The 15,914-nt window shown below is 38.3% G+C and overlaps 1 protein-coding gene across 5 annotated transcripts in view; it reads left to right on the forward strand.

The window, feature by feature from the left end:
* Nucleotides 1–15,914, forward strand: part of LOC109399319 (uncharacterized) — a 288,186-nt gene that overhangs the window by 4,202 nt on the left and 268,070 nt on the right. For 4 of the 5 annotated variants that reach the window (XM_062856199.1, XM_062856200.1, XM_062856198.1 and 1 more), the window contains exon 2: nt 8,043–8,897. The gene's annotated coding sequence lies outside the window, so the exon portion shown is untranslated. Of the gene's footprint in view, nt 1–8,020; nt 8,898–15,914 lie in introns of all 5 variants that reach the window. The other variant, XM_062856201.1, reaches the window with a different exon arrangement.

Below are 15,914 nucleotides of genomic sequence, written 5' to 3' on the forward strand. Positions count from 1 at the left end.
TTGTTTTAGGCCTTACTTCTGAGCATGGTGTTCGATGAGCACTTTAACAGTTGTTAACTGGGAGCAACCTCTGCCAATGACCATTTTACATGTATTTATCGTCTGGAAGGCACGAAGAAACTCTTTGCCCAAGGAAGACAAGGACATTTTTTAAAGAAAAGTTTCTAGATCGAGCGGGAATCAAAGCCATCATACTCGGCATTATCATTAGGCCATCCCTATTTGTGTAAATATTGGTAATGTTAAAAAGCAATCATGGTAAAATTTTAACCCTTTAACGCTCATGGTGTCTGTAGAGCAACATCACTTTTTGGTGAATTCGACCTAAACCAGTTCTTTTCAATCTGTTATAAAAGCGTTTGGAAAGAGGTTATAAGCATATTAGAGTACTTGTACATCCTTATTATTGGATCAATAGTGCAACTATTGATAAACAATCAATAACTGTTGATAAGCATTTAAAAACTTTTTTTTTCGATTTCGATAAATTGAAGTGATTCCTAACAACTTTTGTTCGAGCACTTTTTATTCAAAGCATTTATTAGCATTCAAAACTTTGAAAGAAGTCGTGGGCGGGAAGGGGTTAAGTCTGTATTTCACAAGGCTAAATGGTCTCCAAAGAACCTACAATTTTCAAAATTGTACGGAGACACAAAAAAGAAATGTTTTATCAAATTTACCGATTCTAACAAAATTGATGATTAACTTTGATACACAGTTTCAAAAATTGAAGTCAATTGCTTAAAAATTGACTGAGTTATAGCAGCAAGTGCCCAAAATAGATCCCCTGCCCAAATGGTCCCAGACCCTACTTTGATCTAGCGTTAAGTTGAATGAGAGCATTCTGACATGTTTTATTTCATTATTATCTCATAATCTAGAGGAGGTCTTTCTCCTACAACGCTGTTAAGTAATCTTGTGGCGATCAAATGATGGACAGTTTCGTAAGCAAGTTCATCGTTACGTGACGATAGTGTGCCTTTACATTTTGCTACTACCTGGCACTAGACAGTTTCGATGTACTTGAAAGTTGCTGAGATCCTTAACTTGAGAAGGCTTGCTTGATTGATCAAAATGGATAGCGTACAGTAGAGCTTTTTTGTGACGTTTGTGCGTATAATGCAAATTTATTCAGCAAGGTTGTTCAGGATGTGTAGGAGTATACGTACTAGCAACGTGAAACCTAGAGACAAACCAGCCAAGGGCTTGAAGGCTCTATAATAAAGACAAATTAACCAAACTAAACGTGAAAACCTTGGAGAAATTCCTAATGAAATTTTTGGAGGAATTCCTAAACAAAAAAAACATTAGGGTGCCTGTACCAGTTATCGCACTACCTAAGGAAAACTATTTGAGCATGAGCATGAGCATGAGCACGATTGACCGCCCGTGGTTGCTCCTCCGTTATTGCAAGGACAACTGCATTTACACAAAGAACCAACAGATAATGCTTGGGACTAGCCTTCTCCTCATTGTGTAAATGCTGGCATCCCAATACTTTTTTAAAAAGCAATACCAGCGCCGGCCGCGTCCGAATGCAGGTCAATTGAGGATAGGGAAGGAAGTGATGACGTGATTCTCGCTTAGGCCAATAACCGAGGAATTCTCTGCGTTACTACGAGTAATCACTAGGAGTTTGGATACGGGAAGGGATGATTTGTTAGGGGCATTGTTTTGGTAAACAAATTGCTACAATCACCAGACCGATTCTTGTTTTGCTATGAACGATGCACTCGCGAAAAATTGAATACGTCCTCACATACGCGACATGTCAGGGAATAATGTAAAACCGCATCTACTGTTAGCTGACGTCGTACGGCTGATCCCGGATACCACACTCTCGCCCCAATCACTATATTTTAACTACCGCATGGCTTCCAGCCATTTCATTTTTTTTAGGGTATCGCGCTACTTGGGCGGTGGCTTCTATATTCGTCTGTTTTCCACTATAACTCAGTCAATTTTGAACCAATTGACTTGAAATGTTGTACATGGGTAGATACTATACCTATCTCACTGCATTCCAAAAATTGTGTCAATTGGTTCAAATTTGATTGAGTTATAGTGGAAAACAGCCGAAAATATAAGCCACCGCCCAAGTGGCGCGATTCCCTGTATCAAAAATAGTTCGCGTAAAACGAGGTTCGCGAAAATAAGAAACAAAAAAAAAACACATCAACACCCGTGAAATTACGAAATTGTACTCGATGAAACAGAACACGCGAAATTACGAAACTCGGCTCGAAGAAATCAACGCGGGCACCGTGGTCTACCTGCCACTGAATCGTACGGTAATCTTAATCTTTCTAAAAAGGAGATGCTTCGCCGTTTTGATCGCTGCTTGTAAATCTGAAATAGAAAATAGTATTAAATGGTGATACGTTCACAACAGTTATATTTTTTGTATAGACTGTTTCAGAAATTATAAATACACTAACAATTAACTGTCATTTCAATTTGAGCACAATATCCAAAAAAGTTTCTTCTAGCTCTTATAGTAAGCATGCTAACGAAAAAAATAATACCAATTTTGTTGATGTCTCTGGTAAAAGTTAAGAAATAGGGCTCTGTAAACTAGATGATTAAAATTTGAAGTTGCACAAAGTGGTCGAAAAATGTAGCATAGTAGAAAAGAAAAAAATCTCATGGATAAAATATTCAACTTTCAAACACAATAAAAATTGCTGTATCGATAATAAAAGATATTTTTCGATTGGTAAGAGTAACTTTTAGTGGAATATTTGATCAAGAACCACCATTACAAGCCTTCTCAATACCAATTTTTTTGTTTCAAATTTCTCAACAACACCAGTAGCAACAAACGTTAAGCAAAAAAATGTCTCAATTACTGCTTACTGCATTCGTTTTTATGGTATGACAAGCTTTGCCATCTGAAGGATCGAATGAGCTGAAAAAATCAGTTTGTTTAGATTGAATGCGTTCAGGAAAGCTTAGAAACTGTGTGGAAGTTCTAATGTTCCGTAGAAAACCTTAAAAAATAAGAAACTTGATCTCCGAAAAAATGTTGTAAAAATGCCTTCATCGATTTTTCCCAAATTTTGATCAAGGCATTCCTTAGACAACTTGTTGAGAAAACGAATGTAATATAAATTTAAATAATTTTTGGTATTTAGTGATAAATAATGTTGAAATCATTAAAAAACACCTTTGTGCAAATCCAAATTTGAAAAATTTAGTTATTTGTTAGAGAACTCGACTGTTCTTTAAAATATCAAGACAATTGACAGGAAATATAAAAATATAGAGTACAATATGCTATAATCTGAATGAAGTTGGTTAAAATCATTAGAACAGTTCATTTAATTTAATAAACAAAGTGTATTGATAATTTCTGAAACTGTCTATATATTGTTATTTACACATAGGACAAAGTTACCTGCATCCCTCTGAAACAAACGATATATTAGCAGTGAAAAACAAATTACAAAAATAGAATAAAAAACAATTAATAAACAAAAAAACAGTAAAAAAGTACACCAAATCTTGATCTTGCATTTAAATTAAGCAAGATTAAAATTTGGTATAATATGGTAGATCTTACGCCGTAACGCACCATTCCAAGGTGATCTACCCACGTTACGGGTTTCGCACTACCTAGGGAAAAACATTTGTACAAAAATAAGAAGAAGACCGACGAATGTCATCGATATGGTAAATGATTGATTAGTTTACATACATTACAGGAAAAATATAGAAACGGAGCCAAAACTACTCTAAGAATTTATTACGATGTGTGCCAATGATAGGAACCCTGTACCAGTTATGGACACATTTGTTAATTTGGGTTCCACTTCGCACTATTTACATGTATTCCTTATGGGATGGCGAAATAGAGTGCCAGGAAGCCGAAAAGTTAAGGAATATGATTTATTTCTATCATAATTTGAGCAAATTGTGAAGTTTGAATGATTGCAACCGTATTTTATGAACTTGATCTGTTGTTCACGATTTTTTTTTTTGGTGATTTGCATCATTAAAGGGTGAAAATCAACTATGGCGAATTTGAGGTACTATAGCCATAACTGGTACACTGAGCCTACGTAAATGCGGGAATGAAACTTTGGAAATTCTGGTCAATTTCTTGCAAAATTTCTTGAAGGAAATTTTGTAGGGCTTCTTTTTATGAGTTTCCTAAATAATCCTTGAAATTAATTTCGGATTTATATATTGGAGGAATTCATGAAGAAGTTCTTGAAAGAAATATTGCAAGAATCTCTGAATTTTATGGAAAATCAAGCCAGAATGTGAGATGAGTATGTTTGAGGTGAAATCCTTGAAGGAATTCCTGAAAGAAATTAAGGAAACGTTAGTAAAGAAATTATTAGAGAAATTCTTGAAACAAGAATGATGATTGGAAGGGTGAGTTCTTCAGGAAAGCTTAGGAGAAATTTTAGGAAAAGAAAAATTGGAAAGAATTATAGGAAACTAGCTGTACCCGGCAAATTTTGTCTTGCCTACTGCGTTTTTTGACATTTCAAGTTTCTATCCAAGACCAAGTCTCCGGTCACAACATGTATAGAAGATCGAATTTCAAAAACTCTCATTTTTTCCATGTTTTTTGCCTCATAAACCTACCTTGGGTAAAAACTAACAGAACAAAACTAAGACGACCCAAATTGGACTCTCCGTTCGCAAGTTATGCGTGGTCCCACGTATGCCGCTACATTTTTATATATATAGATAGATATTCTGAGGAATTACTTTTTTTCCTTGTTGGGGACATAATGCCACTGCGACCATTAATTTGATCTACTGTGGCGTAATAGGCTCCTAAAGTCCTATCAGGATTCTTGTTTTAAACCACAATATATGGTTCAAGAGTACATATTTACTCAATTTTTGACGTTTTTATTAACCGTAGTTGAAAATATATAATTGTTATTTTTTTAGCCTTTTGTCTCGTCCCTAGCTTATAACACATACTTTGAGTGATTTTTTTTTCACCGTGTATGTCAGATAGGAACATTTTTGAAATCCCAGTGCGAAAAATGTCGAGCTCAGTCACACAAGGTTGACCTCAAATGTCAAAGTAGAATTATTTACCATTTTACTTATTTCGAATTTTCTCATTATTCCTTTGTTTTTCAAGTTCGAGTAAAGTACAATTCCGATTAGATTACCATGCTTGATTGTATTATCCAATATAAGCGAGATCTCGTCTTTAGTTTTAGGACCCTATTACTTAAAAATGATGATGTTTCTGAAATCCTTGAAGATACTCCTGGTGAAATTATTGGAATTGTTCCAAAAGAAATCTTTGGAGCAGTTCCAAAAGTTATACCTGGAGTACCAAAAGTTATACTTGGAGGATCTTTGGGAAATCCTTGGAAAAGTTCATGAAAAAATGGAAAAATTATCGAAGCAATCATTGAATCGAGTTTCTGGAATATTCATTGGAAGAATTCCTAAACAAATCTTGAAGATTTGTTTTTTTAAACCCAAAAAAATGGTATTCCGAAACGAAGTTCTAAATGATTTAATGAAGCAATGAAAGAATTTTGTTTAGGAATGCTTAGAGAAATTCAATGGATTTTCGGAGCATTTTTTAAAGATATCCCTTTGAGTAATTTCAATAAGATTACGTTGAGTAATTATTCAAGGAATGCTGAAATAAGTATCTGACGAAGTTCATGCAGAAATTTTTATTATAACCTTTTAAAAGAATTCCAGAATGAATCATTGCAGGATTTTCTACATATTTGGAAAAGTTACCGAAGCCATCCTTGGTGGAATTCTTAATGGAATCTTTACCAGAAATTTTTTGAACTTGATGAACGATTCCTTGGATGAATATTTACAGAAATTCTTTGGAGGACTACCTGGAGGAATTTTTTGAAAAAGTATATCATCTGAGAATGAATCCCTTGGAAAGATTTCTGAAAATAATCTTCAAGTAATAGTTTCAAATTAAAGCGCAGTTTCGAGTTCAAAAGGAATCGCTCAAGAAACTTCTTGAGCGATTCCTGGCAGAAACTTTTTATGGTGACTGCCATTTGAATTGTTATTTCTTCGCAACTGCGTACTGCGATGGAAGAAATTCAGGCAAGGAATTTCCCATGCATCAAGATAGGCCGAAAAATTCCTTCTGAACTGCAAACAGCCCTTAACCAGAAGGAATAATTTGTGGAATTCTTTAGAGAATTCTTGAAGGAATTCTCGATGGATTCGTTGCAGGTAATTGTTAAGAATTCCATGAAGACATTGTTGAAGGAACCTCTGCAGAAATACTTAAGGAGGAAATTTCTGTTATATTCTTTTAACCCTTCAGCGCGCGCGCTGTTGTAAAAAGTACAACACTACCAAAAAACCTCGCTCGTCGTATACAGCGCGAATGCGGTGCAGTTTCGGTTGCTTGATGGCGCGCGTCCTGAAAGGTTAAGGACAAACGTCTTGAAATCCTGGTTCAACAGTGCATCAAAACTTGAGGCGCACAAATCTCAAGAAGCAAGCTTCAAACAACAATGCATTTTATTATTCCGTTCTTGCTCACTTGTAATAAGCTTAAAATAAGAAGCTCAGGTGCGCTAGTTTTGTTTACAAAGAGATTTGTGCCCTCAAAATCGTGAGTAGGTGCCAAAGTCGGGAATAACTTTTTCATTCTTCAATTACTTAACCTAATTTACAGCTCTTTTGTACACTAGGGCACTGCGTGAGCGATTCCAATTGGAAACTGTACAGCGCCTAAATGTATTATATTTCAATTACACTACATCGACCTGGTTGCCGTTGCGCTGCTTTCACTTTCTACCCTATCATGGTAGAATGATGAGCACGAGGATGTTGCTGTGTTGGCAGTTGGTTGTTCCTTTTTCCAGTCCGATTGGGGGGTCCATTATGAATTGCCGTTTGCCGATGTCCAAATATCCGGTTCCATTTGAGCCATGGGCTCAGAAGAGGGTCAGTGTCAGCTGCTCTCAGGGGGGGAAAGCAACTGACGAAAGTGCCGGGGCTGGGATCGAACTCATGACCATCTGTTTATGAAGAAGGAATAACTTAGCTCAAATTTAAATTGAGTTAACCAAGTATTTTTGTATGTTCGTCAATTCAAATTTTATGCTACAAAAACATGCCTCTTTTTTCAAAATTAAACTTAAATTGTAACTAAAACTAGTCAAAAAGATGTAAATTTCAAAATGTTTTTTGTCGATATTTCGATAATTGAAGCACTTTCAGTGAGTCATATTGCAAATGAAATGGATTTTCAAATGATTTCTAGAGGAATCCAGAAAAAAAATGGCGGAGAAATTTCTGAAAGTTTTCTGGAAGAAATTCGTGAAGCAACCCGTTTATGGAGCAATTCCTGAAGAATTCCTTGTAGAATTACCCAAAAGAATATGTGGAGGAATTTCTGCAAGAGTTTTTTTTTTCATTATCAAGGAAATTACTGATGTAATCCTTGTTGGATTTCCTGAAGGAATTCTTAGAATTATTGCATAAATTGCCGAAGAAATCTAAGAAGCATTTCCTGTAGGAGGCCTTGCTGGAGGAATTCTTCCAAAACTTTCTAAAGTCTTTGACGGGGTCCTTCCTGAAAATTTCCTGAAGAAGTTCTTTCAGGATACCCTTGCAGGATTTTCAGAAGCAATGTTTGAAGGAAGTCGAAGCATAATCCTAGAATGAACTCCGAAGGAAATCTGTTCTAGAATGAACTCCGAAGGAAATCTGAACTCCGAAGGAAATCTGTTCTAGAATCGTGGAGAAATGTTTACCTGCTATTATCCAATTCTAATGAATAGTACTTTAGTAAGCTTGACTGTTTATATACTTCACTGACCATTAATCAAACTCATACATAAGCTGTATGCTGTCGTATCCAAGGTCATCTTATCGCAACTTCATATTTCTGTGAACTCCACCGTGCAACTCTTTAGGTTAGGTACAACCAACATCAAGTGTTCGTAAGATTTGGCTAATCTACTGCCCGACAAAAAAAAAATCAAATTAACCAGATTGCCTCCATTTGTCAGCAGCTGGCTTTACTCTGCATCCGCTTTCACAGTGTTCTTTTTCTGCGCCCACAGCTATAATTTTCTCGAAGGCGAGGAAAACATCTCCAATAGTGAAGCCGAAACTGACCGTGTACGAAAGTGAACCCATTACTCTGAGCGCGAGAGAAGAAAAAAAAACAACGGAAAATATACATAAAGTGCGAATAAACAGAAAGAAAAGAAATGTGTTAGAAACAAAAATTGAGAGCCGGTCGGAAAACAGCAACAATCAACAGACGCTACCAAGCCGCCGCGCCGTGAAGAAAGGAAAATGGTATGAGAAAATCATAAACATGAAAGTTTAATCAGTCAGACTGGCTACGCCAAAGCCGTTGTGTTCCGTATACGCAGCAGCACCACCAGCACCACAGAGGTAGAACAAGGAGTCGGGTGTGTAGGTTGATGTACGTCCTTGTTCCGGTTATTGTTTGTTCTTGTTGCTGAAGTGTGCGTCCGATGTCCTGATGATCTACTGGCCGGCCGGTGGGTGGTGGTCATGAAAAGTTTGGTGATACGCTAGCAAGAAATTTGTGGCGGGTGTAGAGTGTTGGTGTGTGTGTGTTGTACAAAAGTGGGTGGAGGTGAAAATTTTTGCCGCCGGCAACAACAGAAAATAGCCAAGAGCATTTTGATTGCTCTTGGTTAGTGCATTTCGTTGTTTTTTTCAACGGGCTTACCAATTTACTTCGACTATAAATCGTGGACGTGGGGTGTTAAAGTTTCTCGGAGAGATGCTTTCAACAGATTGTCGTAAAGAATGGTAATAGTGAGTGTGACGGTGACAAAGAAAATTCGGTTTATGTGCGTGTCCGGTGCTGTCCTGTAATAACTAATATGGGAAATGGAACTCGGATGAAGTAAACAATTCGGAGATTTCACGACTTATTGGTAAGTTTTTTTTTTATCTTAATAACAACTTGGAATTGTTACGTATAGATTCAGAATGTGATATTATTCTGGACAAGTTTTTTCTCAATACTAATTGATGCAGCATCATTGTTCAAAGGAGAGGAGGGGGTCTGAGGAAATGTGACACTTAATGTAATAGACATATGAAAAAGTATGACAGAGAAGGGAGGGGCAGAAATGCATTTTTAAATTAGATATTTAGAAAAACGGAGACAGTTTACCGCTTTATTTGTTTGCAATTTCGCAGACAATCGTGAATTCAGATTTTCCCCTTAGAGTCTCTTAGAGAAGTAACGACCTCTAAGGATAATCATCGGCAATTTTTTCCCATTTTCATACAATATTCTTCTCACGTAATTTGGCTCAACCCCAGAGAGACGCTATCCTTCTGCTTTTCCAGGGCTATAAATATCGATTAAGTAATCACTATTATCACATGTACCACCACCAGTCCTACTATAGCATCACTACTAGTGGTAAGGTGATTCCACCATCGCATCGCTGTACTTTTGTACGATGCCGATGCGGTTGAGCTGCAATCTCCTTTTTCTTCTGCTGCTGTAGGTCTATGCCTTCATTCAGGATGATATAAAAGCATAAATGGCTAGGCATCAGAGCGCTCTAGCAACTGGCACTTAAGGCGCTAACGATCCAGTGAACTTGGGGGAAAAAAGAAAGTTAAGTAAGTTATGATGGTTAAATAGTTGGATGTATAATAGAACGAGAAAAATCTTAAAGATTCTCGTTGGTGCGACAACACCAGTCTGCTCTAATTTAACTTTTTCTAGCTATACTTTCTAATTTTCAAGGTGAATCGAAAGTAGCATAGTTTCGAGAAGATTTCACCATGATTTTGACACCCTCTATATAAACTTCTAGACTTCGATTAGAACAGTACCCACACACAGAACACACATTTTGGACGTATCCAAACCTCCCATGCTATGTGAACGTGATTAATTATTTATAGAACCACTGGATTCGGGTCTAGTTGCACTGGAATCGATATTATTTCTCTGTTTAGCTTCTGCCTTTCCACGCTTGAGTGCATTGTACTAGTGGCACACTGACATGGATAATCCTGCTGGTGGTGTATTACAAACAAAAAGATAGTCATCAATCTCGACTTTTATTTCATTGGTTTTCCCATGTTGAATCAATGGCATTGAACCAAACAGTAATAAAACTGCTAAGTAAAGGATAAGGTCTTAACATAGAGGTGCAATTGTTCGAATGGACAGTTAACCAAATGCGACATTTGACTGAATTTATAAAAAGAAAGAAGTGGGTGCCTGTGTTCAAACAAATGGAAGACAAAATCATCTGAATATGTATTTGGTCAATTGGAATGACGATGACATTGTAATGGATTGTAAAGTAATGTACAAGTGATAAATTTGTAAGGATTGGCGTACCACTATTCGCATATTGGAGGGTATTCATCTACCTTCAACACAAATATTTGCTGTATGATGATGACCACTGATGGCGAATAATGCATAAATATGGCAATTAAATGGCAATGACATGGAAATTTAATAGAAAATCTTTTTTAAAGAATCTGGAAAAGGAATAATCGAAAAAAGAACCAAAAGAATTTTCGAACGATTTACGAAAAAGTTCCTGAACAAATTCAAAAGGAATTTTCGAAAGAATTAGCATAGAAATTGTCTTGGAAGTGCCAAAAAAAAACCCAAAGAATTTCCTATAATATTCGATTTCTTTGGGAATTCCTTCAACAATTTCTTTTGGTATTCCTTTGATAATTGCTTTGTATTTTTTTTTCAGTAAAGTATTTGAAAATTCTGTTTCAGTTTCTCAGATAGATAGTTAGAACTTTTTGTTGGACCGTCCGAGGAATTTACTACAAGATTTAATCATCTACGCAGTCTTCAATTCGGAAAAAATACATTTTTTTCAGTCCTGGACATCCACGGTGGTGCAGAGAGCCGAATTGAAAGATTTCAATCCTGTGCAATTGCCAGCCATCACCTTGACCTGTGGCCAGGTCAAATTTCTGTCAACTTGCTTGATTTCGTTATTGAGACTGCGCCGCCATAAGCCTCTGGGTCTACCTCTGCTGCGATGCCCTGCTGGGTTCCAATCTAACGCTCGCTTGCAGATTTCGTTTCCGCCCCTGCGTAGAGTGTGGCCGACACACCTCCACTTTCGCTCCCGAATTTCTGTCGCTATCGGCTTTTGATGACATCGACGATGGAGCTCCACGTTGGAGGTCCAATTGTGAAGCCACCATGCACGAATTATATACCGCAGGCATCTATTGATAAAGACCTGCTGCCGTTGCGTGTGGCGTATAGCAGCACAAATTTCACGTTTAAGTTAAACATTTGGATTTTGGTGCGTCGACTGATCTGGTTGTTTTCCATACATTTCTTAACCTCGAAAAAGCAGCCCTCGCCTTCTTGATCCGTGCACCTATGTCAATCTTGGTGCCGCCATCGGCCGCCATTTGGCTACCAAGATATTGGAAGCCTTCAACATTCTCCCAGCAAGTTGGAAGGGTTGACCGTGTTTACATCCACCGATTTGGTCTTGTTGACGTTGATAGTAAGATCTGCGCTGAGAAGCGATAAGCAAGATCATCGAGCTTGCTTTGCATATCAGAGAGCCGTTGAGGTAGGAGAGCAACGTTATCAGCCAGTTCGAAGTCATTTAGGTGCCCATGGTAATGAGTTGCCACAGCAATCCACGATTTGGTTCACGGTCAATCGCACCAACCAGGATCTCGTCGATAACGATGAGGAACAGTAACGGTGATAGTATACATCCTTGCCTCACTCCAGCAACGACCCGGATGGGATCGGACAAAACAGCGTTGTGCAATACTCTGCACGAAAATGCTCTGTACTGTGCTTCTATGAGGCCGATGATTTTCTCAGGGACACCTTTGCGCCTGAGGGCTTCCCACGTGTTTTTGTGATTCAGACAATTGAAAGCTTTTTCGTAATCAATGAACACCAGGTAGAGAGATTCTTGGAATTCATCGATTTGCTCTGGAATGATACGGAGCGTGGCAACATGGTCCACACAGGATCGTCCGGCACGGAATCCTGCTTGTTGCCGTCGAAGAGTTGCGTCAATCTGCTCCTGTATCCGGTTAAGGATCACTTTGCAGAGGACTTTGATAACGATACACAGTAACATGATGCCCCGCCAATTATCGCATACAGTCAGGTCACCCTTTTTGGGTACCTTAACTAGGACGCCTAGCATCCAGTCGGCCGAAAATGTCGCGGTTTCCCATATGTTGCAGAATAATTGATGCAGTAGCTGTGCGGATACTACGGAGTCAGCTTTGAGCATCTCAGCTGATATGCGATCGACCCCTGCGGCCCTGTTCGATTTCATGCTACGGATGGCTGTTTCTATCTCCTGCACTGATGGAGCTTCGGGGTTGACACGGATAATGCGTCGAACCCCTGCCGGATCATGCTGAGGTGTAGATGGCGTGGCTGACACTTGAAAAAGGTTTCAAAAGTGCTTGAACCAGCGTTTCAACTGGTCAGCCAGGTCGGTCAGTAACTGTCCAGATGTGTCTTTCACGGGCATCGTAGCATTCATCCTGGTCACACTAATACGGCGTGAGACATCGTAGGGGAGACGGATGTCGCCTGTGTTTGCGGCTTTCTCGCCTTCGTCGGCTAGGGAGTCCGCCCACGCTATTTTGTCCCGTCTACATGAGCGTTTCACTTCCTTCCCGAGAGCCGACTAGTGCTGACGGGCTACGGCTCTGGCTCCTCGTGTTTTCGCTCGCTCTATCGCGGCTCTGGCGTTCTTTCGCTTCGCTATCTTCCTCCAGGTGCAGTATCGGACAATAAAAATGCACGAAAGCCGTTTTCCCATACAAACTAGTCAACTTCAGATTGCCATGTCTCAGTTATTTCTGAAATGAATGTTTTCATTTTTCTGTGACGAACTACAAAACATGTCAATTTTGTGTAAAGAAATTTTCAAAATAATTTTCAAGAAAACTGTAACAACCGTTCGTACTTTTTTTTTATTTTTTTAAATTGACATAACACATAATATAACACAAATTTGCTGAACACTGAGGAGGAAGTGATGAGAAATATTTAAGTATATGTATTTAGGGTTAACCCAGTGGAATAAAATTTCTTTAAAGGGATCCCTATTGATTAATTACTTAAGATAAGTTAACACAAATTATTATTTCTTATTACAAATTTTCAAATTCATACAAGAGAGAGTGTAAATCTTAAAAATTAAAAATTCTTTGAAATTAAAAATTAATACTGGCAACATCGATACGGTTATCAAAGCAAAAACTCACTAATTTTTTATTTGTAGCATTGCTTTAAACTGGTTTTGAATAATACGCGACTATTCAGATTTTTCAAATTTTCGGGAATTGCGTTGTATACAGACGGACCATGAAAGGAAATTCGCATTTGTCCTAGGGAACTATGTGCTCTGGATCGTAACAGATTACTTGCGTAACGAGTGTAATGACCATGATCAGAAGTTGGAAATGTAAGATTTCGATAGGTATTAGGACTTTTTAACATATCGTAAATAAACAAACAAGATTGCAGTCTATACAAACCTCGCAACGGAAGAATACTATGTGCAGTATTACTGTAGAGCTGTTCGCTAGAAAATAATCGTGGTAACTGGAAAATGATTTTGAGGCACCTATTCTGCAAAATTTGTAGTTTTTGTAGGTTTGATTTGCTGGCATGACCCCTTACTCGAGAGAATCTGAAAATTTTGTGGCTTTTGCGCCACTCTCGAGGATGAGAGTTCACCGTTGCACCCAGCAACAGGAATACCATACCGAATGACGGTCAAGCAATGGAATCACCATTACTGAATGAGGTTCAGAAGCTCCTTAAGGAGCTGAAAACAGCAAGGCTGCTGAGAAGGATGAGATCCCGGTCGAACTTTATAATCAGCTACATCATCAATCCACCAAATTATTGTAAAGATTTGGGAGGACAAACACCCTCATTCTTGTTTACGGACGTATCGACTTTCGAACATATTCCCATTGCTGGCGTAAATGGGAATTAATAAGCCCAATCGGCAAGAATGGGTACAGACTAAATAGGCCTATCTGTCCGAAGATAAGCACAGTAGTAGAATTAAAAGGAATTTGCTCGTCCTTTCTAGTTTTCTTTAAAAGAGTTATTCATTTTTTATTTTCTTTTGCAAAAGTGAAGTATTAGTGAAGTGTTTTTAAATTAAACTAGAGTCTGGAGACTAGAGTGCGCCAATTACATAGGGATTACCCTTTTAAATTCGGCGCTTGCTGACTCACTATCTGTTCATTGATTTGAAAGCAGCGTACTGCCGTGTGCAGCATAGGTAGTTGTCCCATGTTCCAAAACAGCAAACTGAGGAAAACGCGTTTTGAGTTTCAACCTTGTTTCCATCTCTGCGGATAAGTGTAAAACACACAAAGTAAATTCATGAGCATAGCGTTAGAATTGGTATTTATCACTGAAGTATGAACAAAAAGTTTGATGAACATTCAATTTTCTTTGTTTTTTTTTTAAGGAAAAACTCTGGTGGAACTGTAATGCCGATAAATCAAGCAAATTTCGGGATTTTCTCGGCATAAGCTGTCCCATGTCATGTGAGATGTTCAGCAAAAGCTGTCTCATGTCGAGTTTTGCAGCATAAGCTGTCCCATGTTGAATGCTACAAATAATATCAGGATATCCGGAGAATGTTCAGGATACCGTCAAAGATGCTCGGTTAGCTTTTCATGCGTATAAATTGAACATGGGATTGCTTTTGAGAAAAAATAAATGAACATATGACAACTCATGCTGCAAAACTGAACATGGGACAGCTTATGCTGCAAAATGGAACTAGGGACAACTTATCATGACAAAACTGAACATGGTACAAATTGACTTGAAGTTATTTTCATGGAGTTTATGTACTTTGTTCCGAGAGTAGATTCTGAAAGCGTACGCAAAAATAGACCTTTTGATGATAAAAAAGTCAAAATCGTCAAATAGTTACATGGGTCAACTATGTTGCACACGGCAGCGTCTGATTTAGTGAAAAAAATGAGCCTGCCACAGCTATGTCAAAATATAGTTTTCCGGCGAAACTAATTAGGCTGATGAAGTATCTACCTCGTTTGTGACCTTGGATGGATTGAAATAGGGTGATGATCTTTCAAATTTACTGTTCAACATTGCACTCCAATGAGCGATCAGGTGAAAAAAGAGACAGCTTGGACAACAGGATAGGCTTGACGAATAACTCTACCAAGGCTAGGTACATGATAGCAGGTAGAGACAGCCCAGCAATCACAAAGTCTTATATGATGATGAATAGGATGCTAAAGTAGAGGCCATATGCGTACATGCTTCCATTTGATGTCAGGCCATTCGGCCGAAGGTCATTAGGCCGAAGGCCATTCGGCCGAAGGTCATTAGGCCGAATGGTCATTAGGCCGAATGTTCATTAGGCCGAATGGTCATCAGGCCGAATGGTCATTGGGTCTTCTTCTTGCCGTTACGTCCCCACTGAGACAAAGCCTGCTTCTCAGCTTATTAACTGAGAGCTTCCTCTGCAAATGACCATTTTGCATGTGTGTATCGTGTGACAGGCACGAAGATACTTTATTGATGCTGAATCTACTGATATTTTACCCATGAATTTTTCCTTCTTTTAAATATAGGCTGTTCTTTCTAGTATCATTGCTGAAATAGTTTTTGGCGCTGAAACTGCTGATGTTCAATTCATAAATTTTTCCTTCTTTAAAACATAGGCTATTCTTTCTAGTTCCATTGTTAAACTAGTTTTTGTCAAAAAATGTTGGAAAAGGTAAAAACAACGGCTAACTTTCAATTCGTCCTGATGACCATTCGGCCTAATGACCATTCGGCCTAATGACCATTCGGCCTAATGACCATTCGGCCTAATGACCTTCGGCCTAATGACCCAGCATCCTTCCATTTAACCGCGTGTAAAGTGTGCGTATATCGCCTCCACTTT

This window comes from Aedes albopictus, chromosome 3, assembly GCF_035046485.1.
Source record: "Aedes albopictus strain Foshan chromosome 3, AalbF5, whole genome shotgun sequence".
Taxonomy (NCBI): domain Eukaryota; kingdom Metazoa; phylum Arthropoda; class Insecta; order Diptera; family Culicidae; genus Aedes; species Aedes albopictus.